Source organism: Melopsittacus undulatus, chromosome Z (assembly GCF_012275295.1).
Source record: "Melopsittacus undulatus isolate bMelUnd1 chromosome Z, bMelUnd1.mat.Z, whole genome shotgun sequence".
Classification (NCBI taxonomy): domain Eukaryota; kingdom Metazoa; phylum Chordata; class Aves; order Psittaciformes; family Psittaculidae; genus Melopsittacus; species Melopsittacus undulatus.
Genome location: NC_047557.1, coordinates 85271258 through 85290970, shown reverse-complemented (window position 1 = coordinate 85290970; position 19713 = coordinate 85271258). Strand labels below are relative to the sequence as shown.

At 39.7% G+C, this 19713-nt stretch overlaps 1 long non-coding RNA gene across 1 annotated transcript in view; it reads right to left on the bottom strand.

The window, feature by feature from the left end:
* LOC115947024 (uncharacterized) overlaps window positions 1–13778 on the bottom strand; it is a 46081-nt gene extending 32303 nt beyond the window's left edge. Inside the window, exons 1-2 of the long non-coding RNA XR_004081012.1 lie at window positions 13685–13778; window positions 13149–13215 (exon numbers count right to left, since the gene is read on the bottom strand). This is a non-coding gene — a long non-coding RNA (uncharacterized lncRNA). The remainder of the gene's footprint in view (window positions 1–13148; window positions 13216–13684) is intronic.
* Window positions 13779–19713: the final 5935 nt, after the last annotated feature.

Here is a 19713-nt window from a genome sequence, read left to right as displayed (position 1 = left end):
AGATGAAGGGAGCTTCACATCTTGCTACCCTTATCAAGAACCTCAATCAACTTGCTGTATAAAGCCTTCAGGTCAAGGAGAGACAAGGCCACATAATGTGACTCTTAATGACTTATTTACCCATAGCTTTATTAAGGCACAAATAACCATAAAATGACTCAGTCTATTGATTTTGAACTCAGCATACGACTTATTTCTAAACTCTGAGGAACGATGGTGGGGAGATAGAACATCTTTAGCCAGGGTAGTAATTATTACCATAGTTAATTATCATCAAGATTCACTGTCAAGTAATCAGTGTATCTATAGGAACAATTGCCTGGGACCCAGGAATGTGCTTGCCCCCATCCAAACCAGGACAGCGTGGAGAACACCCACACTAGCTTTCCTTCTGCCCTTAAAAACCTCAAACAATGAGAGTGCAATTCTTCCAGTGCCAGTAGATCATAATCTAAAAAGTTTGAACTCTGCCAATTTGAAATTGTTCCTATGGGTCAGTTAAGTGGTTGTCTGTCTGATCTCTAACTGGGCTACTGCTGGCTGCTTCAGAGAGGTGTAAAAACAGATACATTATGGAGCTATGGAAAAGCTTACATACAAGGAAGATCTTTTTACACACTTCACCAATTAGAAACTGCCTTTGCTAGACAGAGTCTTACATGACTTCTGAAAGTCTAGTGTTATCTTACATCCTTATCTCTTTCTATATATACTTATTTCTGGTTGAATGTGTATTCCATAATTTTCTGTGACTTCTGTCCTTAAGAATCCCTAAACCAAAATCACTGATGAATGAAAAGATAGATACCTTTTTCACCAAATGGGAACCTACAACCATCTGGTTTCTGACAGGATCACATTGTCTTTTAAATAAATATTCACACGCATTATTATCTCCACAGAACCTCTGCAGGATTACTATTCCTTAGCTCTGTTTACTAATCCTGCTTCTATCCCAAGTCTCTTGCTCTCTGCAAGACATTGTGACAATGAGTTTTATAACCAATGCGATTCCTGAGCAATTTCCAAAATCAAGAATCAATTTACTTTTCCTTCACTTGTGATTTCACATTGCATTACCTAAACTTCCTAACACTGCTTTGTCCTTATTCTTTCTCCATTTAAAAATTCTTACACTGCAATTAAAGAAATTTACAGAAATAATGCAAACAACCTATATTGCTAATGGGTCTATTTACATCTTTAATCTCTTCTTTGCTATACATGCATAATATATATGATAGTACCAAACCTTGCTATGCAGGTTGCTTCTGGTTTTTCTACTCAAAATCCATACTAATTTCTACAGCAAAATTGAATTTGCCTGTGCATATGTTAACAATGAAGTTAGTAAGGAATAAAGCACTAAGAATCAGTTGTGCAATCAAGGATTTAACATATTTAAAATCACAAGGAGGATTTTTAATTACTTTGAGAAATAACTTGGTTAATTTCTGCTTTAATATTAAACAATTCTAAAAGTACTAAGCTGCCTTCCATGCTTAACTAAGGGCTTGATTTAACTGAAAACTAGCTGAAGCACCATCATCAATTGCAGTAAGGTATCTGCTTAAACTGTAGGATATCACAACATCCTTGACAAAACAGTGTTAGTACTTGAAAACTTCATGGCATGCAGCAGAAAATTATAGCATTCTTGTATTACAATTGTGTTAATAGATAAATTTTTTAAATCACCACAGGAGACTTGGGAATAATTTACAGTGTTCCATAAAAACTGATGAGTGTGGTAGAAACACCATTTAGGTAAGAAAAGGCATTAAAAGTGAAAGAAGAAATTGTAAATTAACAAAGTCCTGAAACTGAAAAATAACAGTATCATTTTGACCAAATGATTCAAATATTGCCTTATCTATACAACTAGTTTGGGGTTTAATTCTCATGAAAACCGGATGTAGAAAGGAAACAGGAGAGAATTTTCTTGTCAGTGCATAAACACTCAATGGCAGAAGTAACCACCAGAAAAAGCCGGTTGCAGCTGGGAGAAAAGAAAAAGAAATGAAAAGTCAGTATAAATGATTGGGAGGGGATGTTTGTAAAATTGGTATACAAGTAACTAAGATTGTATCAGTATTTCCCTTATAAAACTCCATTTTTAAGGAATTCATATTACTTGACTGTTGAAATATGTTTTGAGGCAGAAACATATTTTAACAGTCAAGTAATATAAATTCCTTAAAAAAAAGTGGAACAGAGGGTCCTGTACATTGCACTGACCAGACTCACAGAGAAGTCTGCTGCCTCCCTGGGGCCAGGGTAAGGGACTTCAGAAATCTCATCTAGCATGGCCCTGCAACTATTATCCTTTATTAGTCTTCCAGGTGGGCACTGAGGAAATCTCTTCAAGAAGTCCGAGGGGACTCAAGAAGGACTTCAGGGCCCTGGGGCTACTGGTGCAGGCTTCAGGAGCTCAAGAAATATTCTTATCCCTCCTGCCAGTCACAATCAGTGACAATGGTGACATCATAAAAATCTCATTAATTAATTCTTGGCTCTGTGATGCGTGTTAGCACCAGAATTTCAGGGGTTTTGACCATGGGTCAATTTATATAGCACCAGGCCTAGTGCCAGAAGATGAGGTAAGCCTGTTCCAAAAGGGGAAGGGATTCTAGCCCAGGGGCTACAGGGTTTATAGATCTTTAAACTAGGTTCGAAGGGGGAAAGGGATAACACCGGACTTGCAAGACATGAGCCACTGGGCAGCATGGTGCTGTTGGAGTCCAGATCCACAGGGCAACTTAAATGCATTTACACCGACGCCTGCAGCATGGGCAGAAGACAGGAAGAGGTGGAAGCCATTGTGCAGTGGGGAAATCGTGACATAATCACCATCACAGGAGTGTGGTGGAATGATTTGCATTATTGGAGTACTGCAATGGGTGGCACCAGGCTCTTCAGAAGGGATAGGAGGTAAAAGGATAGGATAGAAGGAAAAAGAGGTGGTGAGGTTGCATTCTACGTCTGGGAGTGCATCGACTGCCCTGAAGTCAGTATTGTGAACAAGAAGGCTGAACGTTTGGGGTGAAGATCAGAAGAAAAGTCCACCAAGCAGACATCCTGTTAGGAGCCTGTTATAGACCACCCAGCCAGGATGAAGCTACAGATGAAGTGCTCTTCAAACAACTGGGAAAAGTTTCATGATAGCTTGCCCTCATTCTCATGGGGGACTTCAATGTACTGGTGCTGGAAGTACAGCACAGCAGAGAAGAAACAATCCAAGAGGTTCTCGGAGGGTGTGGAAGATAGAAAACTTCCTAACCCATCTGGTTAGTGAGCCAACTAGGGGAAATGCCTGGCTATATTTGCTGTTTGTAAACAAAGAAGGACTGGTGGGTGATGTGACAGTTGGAAGACGTCTTGGGCAAAGTGATCATGAAATGATAAAATTTTCAACACTTGGAAAAGTCAGAAGGTCAGTAAAACCTCCACCTTAGACTTCCAGAGGGCTGACTTTGGCCTGTTTAGGACTCTGGTTGGCAGAATTCCTTGGAAAACATTACTAAAGGACAAAGGAGTCAAGGAAGACTGGACACTCTTCAGAAATGAAATCCTTAAGACACAGGAGCAGGCAGTCCCTATGCGCTGAAAATCGAACTAGTGGGGAAGAAACCAGTTTGGCTGAACAGGGAGATATTGCTTGAATTCAGAAGAAAGAAGAGAATTTATCACCTGTTGATGAATGGACTGTCACCCCATGAGCAGTACAAGGATGTTGTTATGTAGAACAAAAGTTAGAGAGGCAAAGTTGGATGGAACTGGATCTGGCCACTGCCATAAATGTTTAATAAAAAGTACTTTTACAAATATATTAAAAATAAAAAGATGGCCAAGGAGAACGTCCATCCTTTACTGGATGAAAAACCTAGTGACAGACTGAGGAAAAAGCTGAGGCACTTAATGCTGCCTTTGCCTCAGTCTTTAATAGTCACACCAGCCATCCTTAGGGTACTCAGCTCCCTGGGCCAGATGGTAGAGACAGGAGCTGATTGAAACCCCCATAATTCAGGAAGAAATGTTAGGGAAATCCTGCTCCACTTAGACACATACAAGACTATGGGACCAGATGGGTTACACCCAAAATTGCTGAAGAAGATGGCAGAGGACCTTGCTAAACCACTCTGCATCATCTACCAGCAGTCCTGGTCAAGTGGGCAGGTCCCAGAGGATTGAAGGTTGGCCAGTGTAATGCCTCGCTACAAAAAGGGCAGGAAGGTAGACCTTGGAAACTACAGGGCTGTCAGCCTGACCTCAGTGCCAGGGAAGGTCATGGAACAGGTGAGGTCGTAAAGCAAGTGTGGGAAAATGGAGGGATCAGGACCAGTCAGCATAGATTCATGAAGGGCAGGTCTGGCTTGACCAACCTCATCTCTTTCTATGATAAGGTGACCTACCTGGTTGATGAGGGAAAGGTTGTGGATGTTGTCTATTTAGACTTAAGTAAAGCATTTTACACTGCCTCCCACAGTGCTCCCCTGAAGAAACTGGCTGCTTGTGGCCTGGATACGCATATTCTTTGCTGGGTTAGAAACTGGATGGATGGGGGAGCCCAAAGAGTGTTGGCAAATGATGTCACATCTATTTGGTGACCAGTCATTAGTGATGTCCCTCAGAGCTTGGTGTTAGGGCCAGTGTTGTTTAGTATCTTCACCGATTATCTAGATGAAGAGATTGGGTGCACCCTCAGTAAATTTGTGGATGACACCAAGTTTGCTGGGAGTGTTGATCTGCTGGAGGGTAGCGAGGCTCTGCAGAGGGACCTGGACAGGCTCAATAGATGGGCTGCTCAGAGGAAAAGGACCTGGAGATGCTGATTGACAGATCTGAATATAAGCCACCTTGTGCCCAGGCAGCCAAGAAGGCCAACGGCTTCCTGGTCTATATCTGCAACACTGTGATCAGCAGGGCCAGGGCAGTGATCATTCCCCTGTACTCTGCACTGGTAAGGCTGCACCTTGAATCTGTGCCCAGGGCTGGGCCACTCACTACAAGGAGGACATTGAGGTGCTGAAGCAGAGCACCTCAGGTCCAGAGAAGGGCAACAGAGATGGCGAAAGGCCTGAAGAGTAAGTCTGATAAGGAATGGCTGAGGAAACTGGGAGGGTTTAGTCTAGAGAAGATAAGGCTTAGGGGGGACCTTATAGCTCTCTACAGCTACCTGAAAGGAGGTTGTGGTGAGGTGAGGGTCAGTCTCTTCTCCCAAGTAACAAGAAGTAGGACAAGAGGTAATGGCTTCAAGCTGCACCAGGGAAGCTTTAAATGGGATATTAGGAAAAATTTCTTCACAGAGCATAATCAGGTATTGGAACAGGCTGCTCAGGGAAGTGGTGGAACCACCATTTGTGGAAGTGTTCAAAAACTGTGTAGATGAGGCCCTCACTGACATGGTTTGGTGTAGAACTTGGCAGTCCTGGGGTAATGGTTGGACTTGGTGATCTTAAAGGTCTTTTCCAGCCGAGCTGATCCTGTGATTCTAGGCAGAAACAAGGGTACACTATACATGATAAATTTTTTAATTAAAAATGGCTTCCAAAATTGTTCCAGCAATCTTCTGCACACAATTGTTTCCATGTGAAAAGATTCACATTATTTATTCATGGAAACAGCATATTTTAAAGGGGGAAAAAAAAAAAGAAAAAATGAATTTACCAATTCAGCACTCAATCATAAGCAGTACTATGAGCCTCAGTTGTTACTGCCACAGATGCACACGCTAATATCAAAACTCAAAAAATACCAAATAAGAACAAAGCCAGACATAACTGTTGGTAGATCTGCCTCTGTATTTGCATAGAAACATATGGCAAGTTTGAAAGTGCAGTTTTTGAAGTAAATTCTAAACCAACCCAGGGATTATTTAATAGAATCTCAAACCACAAAACAATTTTTTCCTAATGTATGGTTATGTCTCTTGGCAAATATGCCAAAAGTAGAAGCAAAATGAGGCTTTAGGTTTTTAATATATTTTTCAAATATTCATTTTTATCCCCTAAGTGAATAATGTGAACTAAATCATGCCAGCTGACTATCTCTAAATTAATTGTTTTGTCCTAACGTTCCCAGCCATTCTACATTTTAGCTAGCTAGTTTTCTTGGAAGACAGAATCAATGTTACAAACCATTGTTTGTGTATCAATGAAGATGATATAACTACAAAAAATGTCATCACTTTTAAGCAAGATAAACAGTTCTCTTAATACAAAGTGTCAAAGCAAGTATCTACATTTGTTAAACCCAAAAGTCTTTTTAAAAAACAGCGTAACATTAGGAATCCATGTCAATAAATTACAAACCAAAGCAGAGTGAAGTTGCCAAACTTTTTGTAGCTTCAATGAGAAAAAACACATACCCAGCAGCGAGCATTTGTCATTCCCCTAAATCCTCAGTTTATGTGCAACATAGGTAAATAGATGAATTGGAAGTGCCAGATCAGTTAGTATAGATAACTCTAACAGTGTCAGAACAAGACTGTCTAGAATAAAATGCAAGAAATCTCAATATAGGAAATTATACCTTCCTCCAGAAAGAGTTCCCTACAACTGTCACTTGTATATGTGTTTATAAGTGTGTATACATATACGGCTAATTTTAAAAATTATTCATTTATTTGCTGTTTGTTCTAGCATGTGCATTCACTTGAAACACTCATATGAAGGCAGTTTCTGCAACACCTTTCCACAGGCTTTGGGAGAAATAACATGATTTCTCTTTTTTTTTGAGTTTGGATGCCAGTTAAGTTATTCTGCGTGCACATGGCTGGAGTGCAATCTACAGATGCAGAACCTTTGCGCTCTTAATAAAGAATCAGTTTTAGTTTAGAGAGATGTATTATTACACACCATGTGGTACATGAAACAGCTCTCAGTAAGGCCTGAAGCCTCACTGCTGTGAAAGCCTCACAGCACCGAAAACTGTAGGCACACAGATGAAAAGACAAGGCCAGCCAAAGGCTTGATTATGATGCAAAGGTATTTGCTACTTGGAACTGAAATATGGCTCATCATGACAAGCCTGGAAGCAATACCAGTTCACTGAGCCATTTATAAAACTTAAAACTCATATTTTTGGATGTATTTTCTCCCATAGTTTTAAACTGTGTTGAACTAGTCCTCATCTATAGCAATAATTGAACTAACTATGCCACTGCAGCCACTAACCCTTTCATATTTACTAATATGACCATTTTAATAATATTACTATATAACATTATTACAAAGCTAGACAATCAGAGGCATATGTTAAAAAAAAAAAAGAAAAAAAAAGGGAAAAAATCAAGTATTTCCCCCTCTATTTTCCCTCAGTTTAGGAAGTCAATCTAGTATTCCAGATTCAAATCTAAATCCTTAGGCACCTTTTTCTCTCCCACTAATTGTTATTATGTGATCAGTGTTATTTTTGTCCAATTTTGCCTGTTAATGATATCTAAGTTCACAAACTTGAGAACAAGACTGCTTCCCAGGGGACTTTTCCCCAAGACCTTCTAGTTCTAGTACTAAGTCTTTAAAACATGGGATGAAACACCATATACACAGCAACATTAGAGTTCTTTTGAACTGCATCATCATAAGTGATTTTTGTTGTTCTGTTATGGGTTTGTTTTTTTTAATGCAATTCTCTCCCTGCTGTTTCAGAACAAGGTAAGAACCAAAGTGAAAAGTAAAAATGCAGTCTCTTTGACTTTCCAAAATAATCCCCAAAATGCCCTGTTAATGGAAAATATTTAATAATCTGCTATCCTATGTAGAGAAACACAATATTGTGAATACTTGGAAGAGCAAGTAACACCTCTTTATCACTCACAAGTTCACTGTACACCCAACTTCAATTCAGAATTTTTCCATACCTATAGTCCTGTAAGCCGCCCAAAAATGGGAAAGAAGACTAAATTTGGCTACAACTGTCTGTTTCTCCGAGGACAAGACCTTTTAGCTGGTGTAAAGAAATTAACCTGCTAATTGTTCCTTAGCACTGCTACAAGATTAGAAAGGGGTTGCAGTTGTGGAAGAGATCACATCTGCCAGGCATAACCTGAAGCCATAAGCTTAACAGATGTAGAACTGCTTTGAAAAGGAGTCTAATAGCCAGCCATGCATGCATACTAGGTGTGATGCCACTCCCACGGGACCCCTTTTTCCACTCAGGTGATTTAACTATGTACTTACAAAGCAATTTTAGTATTTGACTACCTATGCACAGGCAGATGTGGGGCAAAATATAGAGTATAAAAAGGGAACCTAAGCACATAGATCATTCTGTATGTGAAGACCTGCATTGTGTCTCCAGGTGTGCTCTTCCCTGTCTTTCAGCAAAGCTAGTGGAAATGAAAGATAAGGCCACTTCACACAGCCTGAAAGATGGAAGCAGGTGAAACTGGGGGTAGGCAAAGGCAACCACTAGTCAGTGGCAAAGTAGAGCTCATATTATTCATTGGCCCCAGGCTAGCTGCTTTTCACCACTGCTTCTGCAAGTTCTAGCACTTTGGAGATTTCCATGGGAGCAAATCAGACGCTGAAACCTAAATTTATGTCTCTGATGTTCCCAAGTTTATCTGGAGCTGAAGCCTGGTAACTCACAGAGCCCTAATCCCTTCTCAGACAACCTGTTCTCCCTCCATGGCCTGTCATGCCCCTCATTGCAAGTGTTTTCATCCCAAATCAAATAGACTCAGGCCAGGGAGGGGGGAATTTTCCTTTTTGAATCTGGAAAGATATTATTTCCCCAAAATCTAAAATTCAAGGTCCTTCATCATTCCCTCCAATATTTTAACTCAAGCAGCATTTTCTCCTGAAGTGACTTCTCTTCTGATTATCTGCCACCAGGAAGCAAAATGAGTACAAAGGACAAACCTCCACAGAACAAAGAACAAAATCAGCCATAGGGAAAACAATACAAAGATATATCAAGTCACTTGCACCACAAATTATACTGGCTCTGCCCTCTCATCTCTCCAGCAGACCTGACTATCAATATAGATCATTGTCCAGATAGATTCTGTATTAGCAGAGAACTCCTTACTAGATTTAACACACAATTTCAAAGAACAGACATTGATTGCATGCTTTAGCCCATCCTTAAACCAATTTAAATACTTTCATTGTTTGCTGAAAGGGAGCTGTAATTGCTTTTATAAGTAAATCAGTGGCTGATTATTGATGCTGATTTATCATCTGCAAGCATAATAATATACAGATCAGCTCACTGTAAGCATACAGAAGGCTTCTTCTCAAACAATATTCAGACTAAACAACAAAAGTTAAACGGTTTTAAAAACATGTTTTCCTACAGCTTCCCTGTGAAGAATGCTTAGAAGAGACTTCTAACCCAGCCATCTAGGGCTTAATGCAACTGTTGAAGAAACTGGGCTGCTTTGAGTTCTTTTCAGATGACAAAATACTTAAGCATTTGGAACCAAAGTTTCACAACTGCATTTTCTAAGCTGACAACAATGGACATATGTACAAGCCATTTAAGACTAATACAAAGAACAATATAATTTTATAGCTATAGATTAACTATCCACAGGAGGCAGTCTTGGCTGGACTTATAACCTCTTCCCTACTTTATACACATTGCTAGCACTCTTCCAGGAAATATTGTGGCTGGGAAGAGAATTTTGGTTCACAGACTTAAAACTGGTTTTCCTTTCTTGATTTAGAGATGCCAAGAAGGTAGAAATATTTTTGAGGAGTCTCTTATTATTCAAAGCACATGCATGCTTTCATCTGTAGCATGCACATACTAGTTGGTTTTGTTTTGTTTTTTCATGCTGTACTCAGCCCACACTTTTTTTTTTTAATTAATAAAGTAATTGTGCTTAGAAAGCCAAATATTGAATCTTTGGCTATATTAAGGTAATTCTTTTCAATACAGAGGCAATGCAGCTGTTCAGCAACTTAATTTGACTCAGGAATGAGAGGATCTACCTTCTGAGCCAGAGTATTTCTGTAAAATACTAGTGCTGAGTGCTCAGCTCACAAAGTGGGCCAATAATATAAACCTTCTCCCTCAAGGTACATAGACACTCCTATAGTTCAGTGCGAGTACTCCCATGTACAAATGCTTGCATAATAAACAGTATTAGTAAGACCTAGCACATCCATAAACACCTGAGGTCAACATACAAAAAAAAATCTGCTAATCCATGCTTTGGCCCAGAGGAACACAAACTGAGCAGTGTATTTTGCATATTCAGGCAACACAAGCCCTCCCTTCCCAAAATTCCAACTTTTAGACTGAAAGAAGCAAATCCAACAAACTCCTGTGCTTTTCATTAAAGCCACTGTTCTCTTAGCCCATCCATCCCCCTGGCTGGAGCACTAGAACTAGAGGTATAGGATGGTATATCCTTGCTAATGCTGACTCATCACTCTCCCATCTAGTCCTCACCTCAGTGTTTCAAAGTGCTGAAATACTAAGGAGATTCTCGCTCTTGTAAAATTTTGAGATATCACATGATGACATGATTTTGAGATGATACACCTCTCCTTAAAATTCTCCCCTCCTTAGTGCAAATTCAGCTTCTAAGGCAACACACCTTTAGTAGCTAAGTCTAAGTATTTCCAATTAATAATGAAGTATGTGAATTGGGATGAATTAATCAAAATTTCACTAGTTTAGTTGTACCTGGGTATTTCATTACCTAAGTTATTTCTTAGATTTAATTGTTTGACCATTTTTGGAACTTGATCCCCTGTAAAACTTTACTCCCTACTTTCAGAGTGTTTCCCAGCCAGTCACTGTGGTATTATACTGAGGGTAGGTCACAGTCATTTACCGGTTTGTATCTCAGCAACTTCGTGATATTGTGGCATTAGAACAATGGTTTCTCTCAACACACTGGCTCACATCACCTCTTCCCTGTGTGAAGACCTTATAGCAGCCCTCCAGTATTTGAAAGGGCCAATAAGGAAGCTGGGGAGGGACTCTTCATTAGGGACTGTAGTGATAGGAAGAGGGGTAATGGGTTAAAATTTAAACAGCAGAAGTTTAAATTGGGTGTAAAGAAGTTCTTTACTGTAAGGGTGGTGAGGCACTGGAATTGGTTGCCCAGGGAAGCTGTGAATGCTCCATCTCTGGTGGTGTTCAAGGCCAGGTTGGACAGAGCCTTGGGTGACAGGGTTTAGGGGGAGATGTTCCTGCCCATGGCAGGGGGGTTGGAACTAGGTGATCTTAAGGTCCTTTCCAACCCTAACTATTCTATGATTCTAGGTCAAATAGTAATCACTGTTCCAGCAGAGGCACTGTGATTGAAAACACTAGCATTATTTTTACATTGGAGTGTCTCTGCTACAAGTCATAGATTTATTCATTGATCAAAATGAATCCCCTAACTCAAGTTCCAGGAAGTGCTTTTACCTGTGTGTAATTTTAAGGTGTGGGCAGGTTCATGAATTCAAAACTTCTGTGTTTTCCTGGACTGGAGTCCTTGCCAGATATAATGGAGTTCAAAAGACTTGCTCTAAATTGGTAGTCCCAGAAAGCCTGCCCATTGCTATACATTTCAAGGGATCAATAGCAGCATATGTTGAAATGATAAAGGAATGAATACTTTGCTTTGCTATTTCCCTGCAGCATCTAGCAAGCCATTATTATCAATAATGGCCGATAATAACTGTCAGAAACCTCTCCTGTGTTGCCTCTACTGTTTGCCAAAAAAATCCCCTCTTTTTCTATCTGTAAGTCAGGTCAGCAGGGCAGAAGATGCTAATAACATTTTGAAAACTGTCTTTTTCATCTAAAGTGACAAAGACCTTTCCCCCAGGACACCAGCAGAAAACACTAAAACTCTGTAACTAAGGTAATAAGTAAGAGCAAAATAACTAAAACCTTGGGATTTACAACTTTTTCCAATTGTCATTTTCCACAGTCCCTGTTCATCATATTTATTACTTACCTTTTAGCTTCACAGTGTTTCCCTTTCACTTGGGATATTGGGTTATTGCTCTGCAAATTGTATGTTAGTATTGCTAACTTACAAATACCTTAGGTATGATCCCAAGGGCAGTGCTGTATGTGTTTTAATGAACACCTGAACTTTTAAAATGCAGTAGCTTTTATTTTATCCAGAATTAAAAGACAAAGTTGAATTCCAAGTTTCATGATCAATTTACTGTTATACTTACAGAGAGAGTGAAGTAGGGCAAAATTTGCTCCTATGCAAAAGACTTGCCTTTTTAAGTTTGAGTTCCATTTAAAAAACCCAATAACAGACAACAGAGCTTATACACTTGAAAAAGCCAGTCCTGACACACACCATAAAGAGAAAATTATTAGCTGTAGCTAAGGGAGGAGGAATAAAAAAAAATATTTAAGAAACAAATGTCTGCTTAGAAAATTTGGGACTCTAACAGTTTTTGAAGAAACCTGGCAAACTAGTTTATAAAACAAGCAGTTGTTCCCTCTTTGGATATTAGTGAGACATCATGAGAGAATTAGAAGAGCTAAAGTATTCTCAGATGTTTGCAGTGATCACTCCCCAGTTGAGTGTTTGGAAAATCCAAATGTGTAATATTTCCCATAAACAAAAGGACTTTAAGAATGTCAGTTCTGGGATGTTCTTGGCTGAGATTGCTGGAACAAATAGGAATAGGTTTATGAATATAAATAGCTGATATGGATTGTTCTTGGGAATATCTGTGCTAATAAATCAAACTTAAAAAGTACAATTACAATGCAAAAAGTGACAAGACCTGGAAAACCTAGAGTTGGGATTGCCTGTCTATTTTTGCACATTCTGTTACAACTCACAGTGGTAGAACATGTGGTACAGAGACTGACACCAGACCAAACCAGAACCAAACCAGTCTGAAGGCTCCCAACCAAGTTGTATAAAAGTGCGTGTGAACCTCCCATCTTCTTACAGTATTGCTGGCCTCACCCCAAGTCTTTCATGCAGTACACAGGTGACATTATACTTTTTACATACAGACATTTCTCCAATTTCTGCTAGTCACAAAAGCTTGAGCATTTTTCCTTTCACAAAAGCAACTAGTGATGGATATTCAAATTCCAGGAAAGTGTGTCTATGAGATGACAGGCAAAATTTTGGAAATACATCTGTGAGCAGCAGTGAGGAGGAGTAGGAGGGACAAAGCCCAAACTCTATGAAAAAAGAAGAGGCAGCTTCATACCTTTCAGTTGTGATTTGATTAGCAGCAACAGCTCCCAGGTTTAAATTCTGGCTCCTGTCTCAGAAACCTAGGAAAATTAAGCCAAACTGGTTGAGTGTTCAGTGAATGATACTTTCATCCTTGCCAGTGAATTAAAAAGCATAACTTCACTGGAGGGGCAGAGAAGAAAAAGTAGACAATAAAACATTTTGTGAACAGCTGTTTTTTCCCCCAGGTACAGTAATAATTAGTCAAATAATTATTCATTCACAAGTTTAATGAGCTTGGGTTAAGGAAATCTTTCTTGACGAAAACCTCTATCTTGACCTCATTCAACCTAGAAGGTTTCACATCCACAAGCTTCAAACATCAGATATTAATTAGTTCAACTGCATCACAGTGACAACAGCTAGATACAGGATTACCAAGACTTTGCTGCTTCACTACAAGCACATAATGTCATTGGATTTATACCTTTTCTTTCTTTCTTTATCTTTACAAGAAAAAAAATAACCCAAAATAGGCAAAACAAAACACAAAGTGAAGGTGTTTTAGACCTCTCTTTGTACTCCTGCCAAGAACATTCCTTCTGACCATCTGCTGTCTGGAAGGGGCTCTTCACATCTTTTGGGTCTCAGCTGTCAGGTTTTTCTGCATTTGAGAAAGAAAGGTGTCGTGGTTTAAACCAAGTCCCCCAACTCCCAGAGAGTTAGGAAGGAAAATCCAAAGAATGTAGCCCCCACGGATTGAGATAAGAACGGTTTAATAGCTAAGGCATAACACAGAATCACCACTGCCATTACCACTACAAATAATAATGATACAGCAAACAACAAGTGAAGAGAATACAACACCCCACCAGCCACCGACCCATAACTCACTCCACCCTGCCTGGCTGAGCACCGCGTGCTCCCTCCTCCATTTTCCTGCCCAGCTTCACCCCTCCAGCTCTCTCTCTCCCAGTATGCATCCTGGGCATCACGTGCTATGGTATGGAATACCTCATTGGCTAGCGTGGGTCAGGTGTCCTGTCTCTCCTTCCTCCCGGACTCCCCTCCTCCACCTGGCTGGAAAAAACCTTGAACAAAAACACCCTCAAAACATGCTCAAACCATGACAAAAGGGTATGTGGTTGTGCCTGCACATGAAGCCTTTTACTTGGAAACTATAACAAAAATTCTGTTGTAAAAAAAAGTCTTTTCTCTAAAGCTGGAAACAGAAAACATTTCAAATCACAGTTGCAATCACAGCTAAGGCTGTAGGTCAGTGCAAGGCAACAGAAGAAGCACCTCAGCTAGGATTAATTACTGACCATCAGCCTGCTTAAACCATAATCTCTTTCCACCACTACCTTGGGGGTTCTCCTTTGCGCGGCAGTTTAATCTCTGGGTTCAGACTTCAGAGCACAGATGAGTGTTACACAGCTGCCTTTAAATCACTCTTTCAGTGTGCTCAGCATGTGAACAGCTATATACAAAACACACTAACACAGGTCATGTCTGTAGCTCAGCTCATTCTCCCAGTTTTCTCTCTCTGGGTGACCCAATGCTTAGCATCACTCCTGCCAGGAATGGCCTGAGTTCACATACAAGCATGCCACAAGGCAGTGTAGTAAGACCTAAATTTTAATTATGCCTGCCTAACATGCCAACACATGCAGCAAGCTCCTTCAAAGCATCCAGTCATCTGTTTTACCGCCAACAACTCGACCACAGCAGCAATGAGTGCCTACACAGCAAAGTAATTCTCTGCATCATGAGAACCCCATACCAGACCCAGGAGCAGCTATAAAAGCAGGCAAAACGGGAACCAGAGGTCGTGTTTCTCCTGCCAAGAAGTAACTTGGGTGGATCAGCATGCCCCAAGGCCATTGTGCTTTTATGGACAAACCAGCCTGCCTTTACAAGATCTTTCTAACTGAATACTGCACACAAAGAAACCAAACACAGAATTACAGAATCTTAAAATAACTTAGGCCAAGAGAAACTTCTGGGGTCATCTTGTCCAATCCATGTAAAAACTGGGCTGAGCTGGATCATATTAAGGCCGACAGGAACCACATGCATACGTATCCCTGATTGTATTTCATATCACATCAACTACAACACCTATAACAAGCTGATAGATAGAGGGAGGAAATGAAAAAACTACCAAAGAGAAATATCATGTCTGCAGCCAAATTCAGACCCATGCTTCCTTATAATTGCAGCAGAAATACTAATATGGGTCCAAAGCATCCAATGCTACTAAAAAGAATCACACCAAGGAACCAAATGTGGTATGTTTGTATTATACACTTTGGCTTTGCTGACACATGTTTAGTCCAGCAGAGTTTAGCAAATATGGAAGTAAAAAAGAGACATGTACGTGTAAACACCATACGTTTATAAAGAGCCAGCTGGAGTGCATTTATAGTGCTTAAAAACACTGGAGTATTTCCTGTATCACACTCCATAATAGGAAAAAAGCACCATATCTGGCAGGGTCTGTATTAGGAACTAGGGTTTTCATTCACTACAGTTTTGCTGAGACCTGGGAAGCATCACCTCAAATGAGGGTTGGTGGAAAGGGCAAGACAACAAAGAACAAACATCTCCAGCCTCACCCAGGAGCTGGAGAGTACAGGTAGGAAGGGAGTACGGGTAGGAAGGAATAGAGCAGAGTTTCTTACTTGCTTCCATAGCTAGCAGCATGAGCATCCTGATCAGTTGTATGTTTCAATAACACTGTTTTCAAACAGCTTAGCCAAAAAGTTTCATCTGCAAATTTCTGTCTCCTCCCTAAATGTAATGCCATAACTTTAGCAAAGATAGAACAGGGAAAGATGCTGAACATATGGATACTAAAGGAAATGCTTTCTCTAGCAATGACCACATGAGAACTCTGAGAATTTCCTTCCGCAGCTCCTGACTTTTTAGTGGTTTGGATGACCTTGATAGGAAAAGCAAATATGAAGAATCTGATCTGAATTTTCTATAACACGTCCAGTAAATGACAGACAATCCCTTCCATTTACCATGGTGTCAATAGTACACTGAAGCAAGTACCCATTTATCCAGGCTCTCTAGAGGCTGCATATACAAGCATCTAGAGAGGATGTAAGAAATTCTTAGGCATTTTTCTTCAATGTTCAAAAACATCATCATCACAGTGCCAAATAATAAATTACCATTATTTTTTACTAGATAGACCTGTCTTGGGTCTTTATGAAAATTCAATAGGACTTTAAAGTTTTGAAAGCATTTTTGCTCTTTGAGATTAAGGAATACATGAAGTAGTGGGGTGGTGAGGGTCATGTCCAGATGTTTTTGATGTCTACTGTTAATAAGTGCACTGATAGCTAGTTTTAAGCCTTTTTCTAGGGAAAAAATAAGTAATAACAAAGCCCTGACAGCATACATACAGCTTATGCTCCTGAAGACCCAAAGAAGGCAAACTGGTAAAAACTACACAGAATAATATTCTTCAGCTGGAAACAGAGACATATAAATATTCTCAAGTGACATCCTATTTCAGGAGGGCTCAGAGCCCTGAGATGATAACAGATATTTATCTACTAGATTTGTAGAACTTGCCTTCAAAGCACAGGCCATTACTGCCTTCACTAGTTTGTATGAATAAGCTTATCCACGAAAGAAGAAATCTTTCCCCTGTTTCAGCTGAGAATGTTTCCAGTGAGCTGTCACATCTCTGGCCAGACTGCCACAGCAACAGCTGACTGCTGAAAACTTGCCTCCTCTCTAATCTGCACATGCTTCCAGTTTCCAGGCTCTTGGTGCTGTCAGTGTTTCAATTGCCAGGACTGTGAAGTCCAGCGGATGACAAAAGTGTCCCTCCATGCTGATATTTGTTTCCATATAAATAAACTTAAACACAATGAGCATTTGCTGCCTTGCCAATTACTTTTTTCCACTTACTTAAATTTAAAGTTGTTTCCCTGACCTTTATTCCTGCATAAGCTAATTAAATTTTTTTAATAATAATGATGATTTTGTCACAGATAAGAACAAAAGCCTTTTCTGAAGGAGATTCTCTCTCCTTGTGTCTATATTTACTGTGCATTTTCTGAACGTTTTCTCCCTATGTAATAGATAGCCAGAAAATCATCTGTCAGGGGATGATGGATGATGAAGTCTGCAGCTTAGGCCTCAGGGCCTGGTCCTGTTGCTATACTTAGCCTTCAGTAGGCACTAAGTGCTCTGTCACAGTCATGCCAGGGGAAAAGCATATGCCTGTAACTCCCAAAAGTGTGGGAACCAGAATAAACAGAGGCATTTTTAACAATACCACACATTCTAAATCTGCTGTGTCACTTTCCTGTAAGCACTGTCCACATTTTTGCAATATGTGCAGTCATTGTGGGTTTGTGGCTCTGTGCTTCTTTGTTGTATACTAACCAAAAAAACAAATGAAAAATAAAAGGAATGCACAGAATACATGACAATTTAGCTGACTACTACACTCTGTTACCAAAGCAGAGATGAGTTCTAGGGGTTTTCTTCTTTCCCTTGCTCCCGACAATGCTTTTGTTGGTGTGTTGCAACAAGGCTTTTCTCACCTCACAGCTTTATTAATTCAGCTTTTTTAGAGTCCCCTTGGGTGCTGTATCATCACACGCAGATATGTTACCACAGGGCTATAGTTAAAAGCAGACTTCCACTCCTCTTTCCACCCCAAAAATTCCATCAATCACTGCTTGAATTGGATGGACCACAGCAGGACTCTCAAAATCTCAAGTATTTCCATTATGAGCCCCATGTCCAAGGTAAAATGATGGCTTAAAAATAATGCCAATCATAAGTATGTTTTTTCCTAAGGCGTATGTTTATGCCTAACTATGAATTATTACCAAGCTTTTAAACCATTTTTCTTAAAAGAGAAGGGGCCAAATGCAGCCATAATTGGATTTTCATTCTCCAGAAATTCCTCAGTAGTGAGTACCATTGTGTCTCCTCCTCTTTCATCACTGCTTTCTTAAGATAAAATACCATGAGAAGTATTAAAAGGTTTGATTCCTTAATTAGGAGAGGCCAAGAGAAAATGTCATAAAAATAACAGCATTTCAAATTACGCAAAGTAATCTTGAGGGTTGTTGTTGGCCACACAGTGCAGGTACTATCTTTACCCACAGATATCAGTATATACAAGCTTTATGAAAAACATCTCTAAATTAGTTGCCCCTTCAGTTCAAAATGGATATTCCCCATATTCTCCAGACATGATTTATCTGGATTATCACTGCATAATTTCTGAGGAAGGGGTTTACCAGCATTTTATTTCCTTCTTGCTTACACCTTCTCAGAATTAGCAGAATTCATTGAGGTCTAACAGGCCCTAAAAACCAGTTATCTTTATGTTTTCTGATCAGTCACATTAACCTTTCCAGGCATCAGTGGGGTTCCTGCAGCACGAAAAAGATACATAGCAAGGCAAGTACTAGAAACCATTGAAAAGCAAGGATATTTATAGGCCAGAATCAGTCACAACTGAAGCAAATTCCAAATTTCTTTGGCTTTGACAGGAATATCAGAACATGATGCCCATTCTAGAAAACTAGCTTTCCCTCGTCATAAAAGGTCATATGAGGATTTGTCATTTGCAACCCTCACACTGAAAACTGAACTCATTTTGGGTTTTTAGCTGAGCATCCACACCTCCATAGTGTTACTAGGGATTCCTTTTCTATGGTACACATGAATACAAATAGATACTCAAAGTTCCATTCATCTTGCTTTACGCATGGGTTTAGCTGACAGCTATGTGCCTGACTTGTCTTTTATATCAATGCATCCATCCCAGCATCACCATGTGTTTCCATACAAAACATACATGTCATTCAACAGCTGCAGAGGATCTTAAATGCTCTTATCTACTCACTTGAAATCCCTTGGGGCAAACTGTTCCCCAAGATGATCTTTACCCTTCTCTTGAATCCAACGCACTGAGACCTAACAAGGCATTACAGCCAGAGACTAGTGTGTAACTACAGTAACAATTACCAGTTCAGCAAATAAGCTTCTCATTGCAAGTACTGCTAGTGCTGCATGCAAGCCAAGAAGAACCTAGAATCATTGTGTCAGCAATTCTCAGAGACTATTTTAAATGCCATCAAAGTTCTATTAAACTTTTACAGCAGAGCATGGAGTGTAATTTGTGTTCCTTTGAAATTGATGGAACAAGCCAATTTTTCCAGGTTTGTAGACATAACTTTATTAAATCATAAAAAGAAAATAGCTATTTAAAATACCATGAAATGAAAGACTATAATATACATTTAAAGGTCAACAACTGCACGAGTTTCCTTATTATATATTTTATCTGAGAAGTACTGGGATACAAAGGAGTTCTGGCACCATTCATGTACAGCTGCACACTGTCACTACTCCCTGTTTTGACTTGGACAAGGAACTACATACTGTTACAGGATGTCCCTGCTTCACCTGAGTGTCTTGTTGAGAACTATTGAGAACTACTGAAAGCTATTTTCTCCTATTGATATGGTGACTTACACCCTCTAAATAATTTCCACTCTGTGTATTAGATGTAGAGCTTTTGTAGCTGTAATAGCAAGGTCAGACTGAAATAC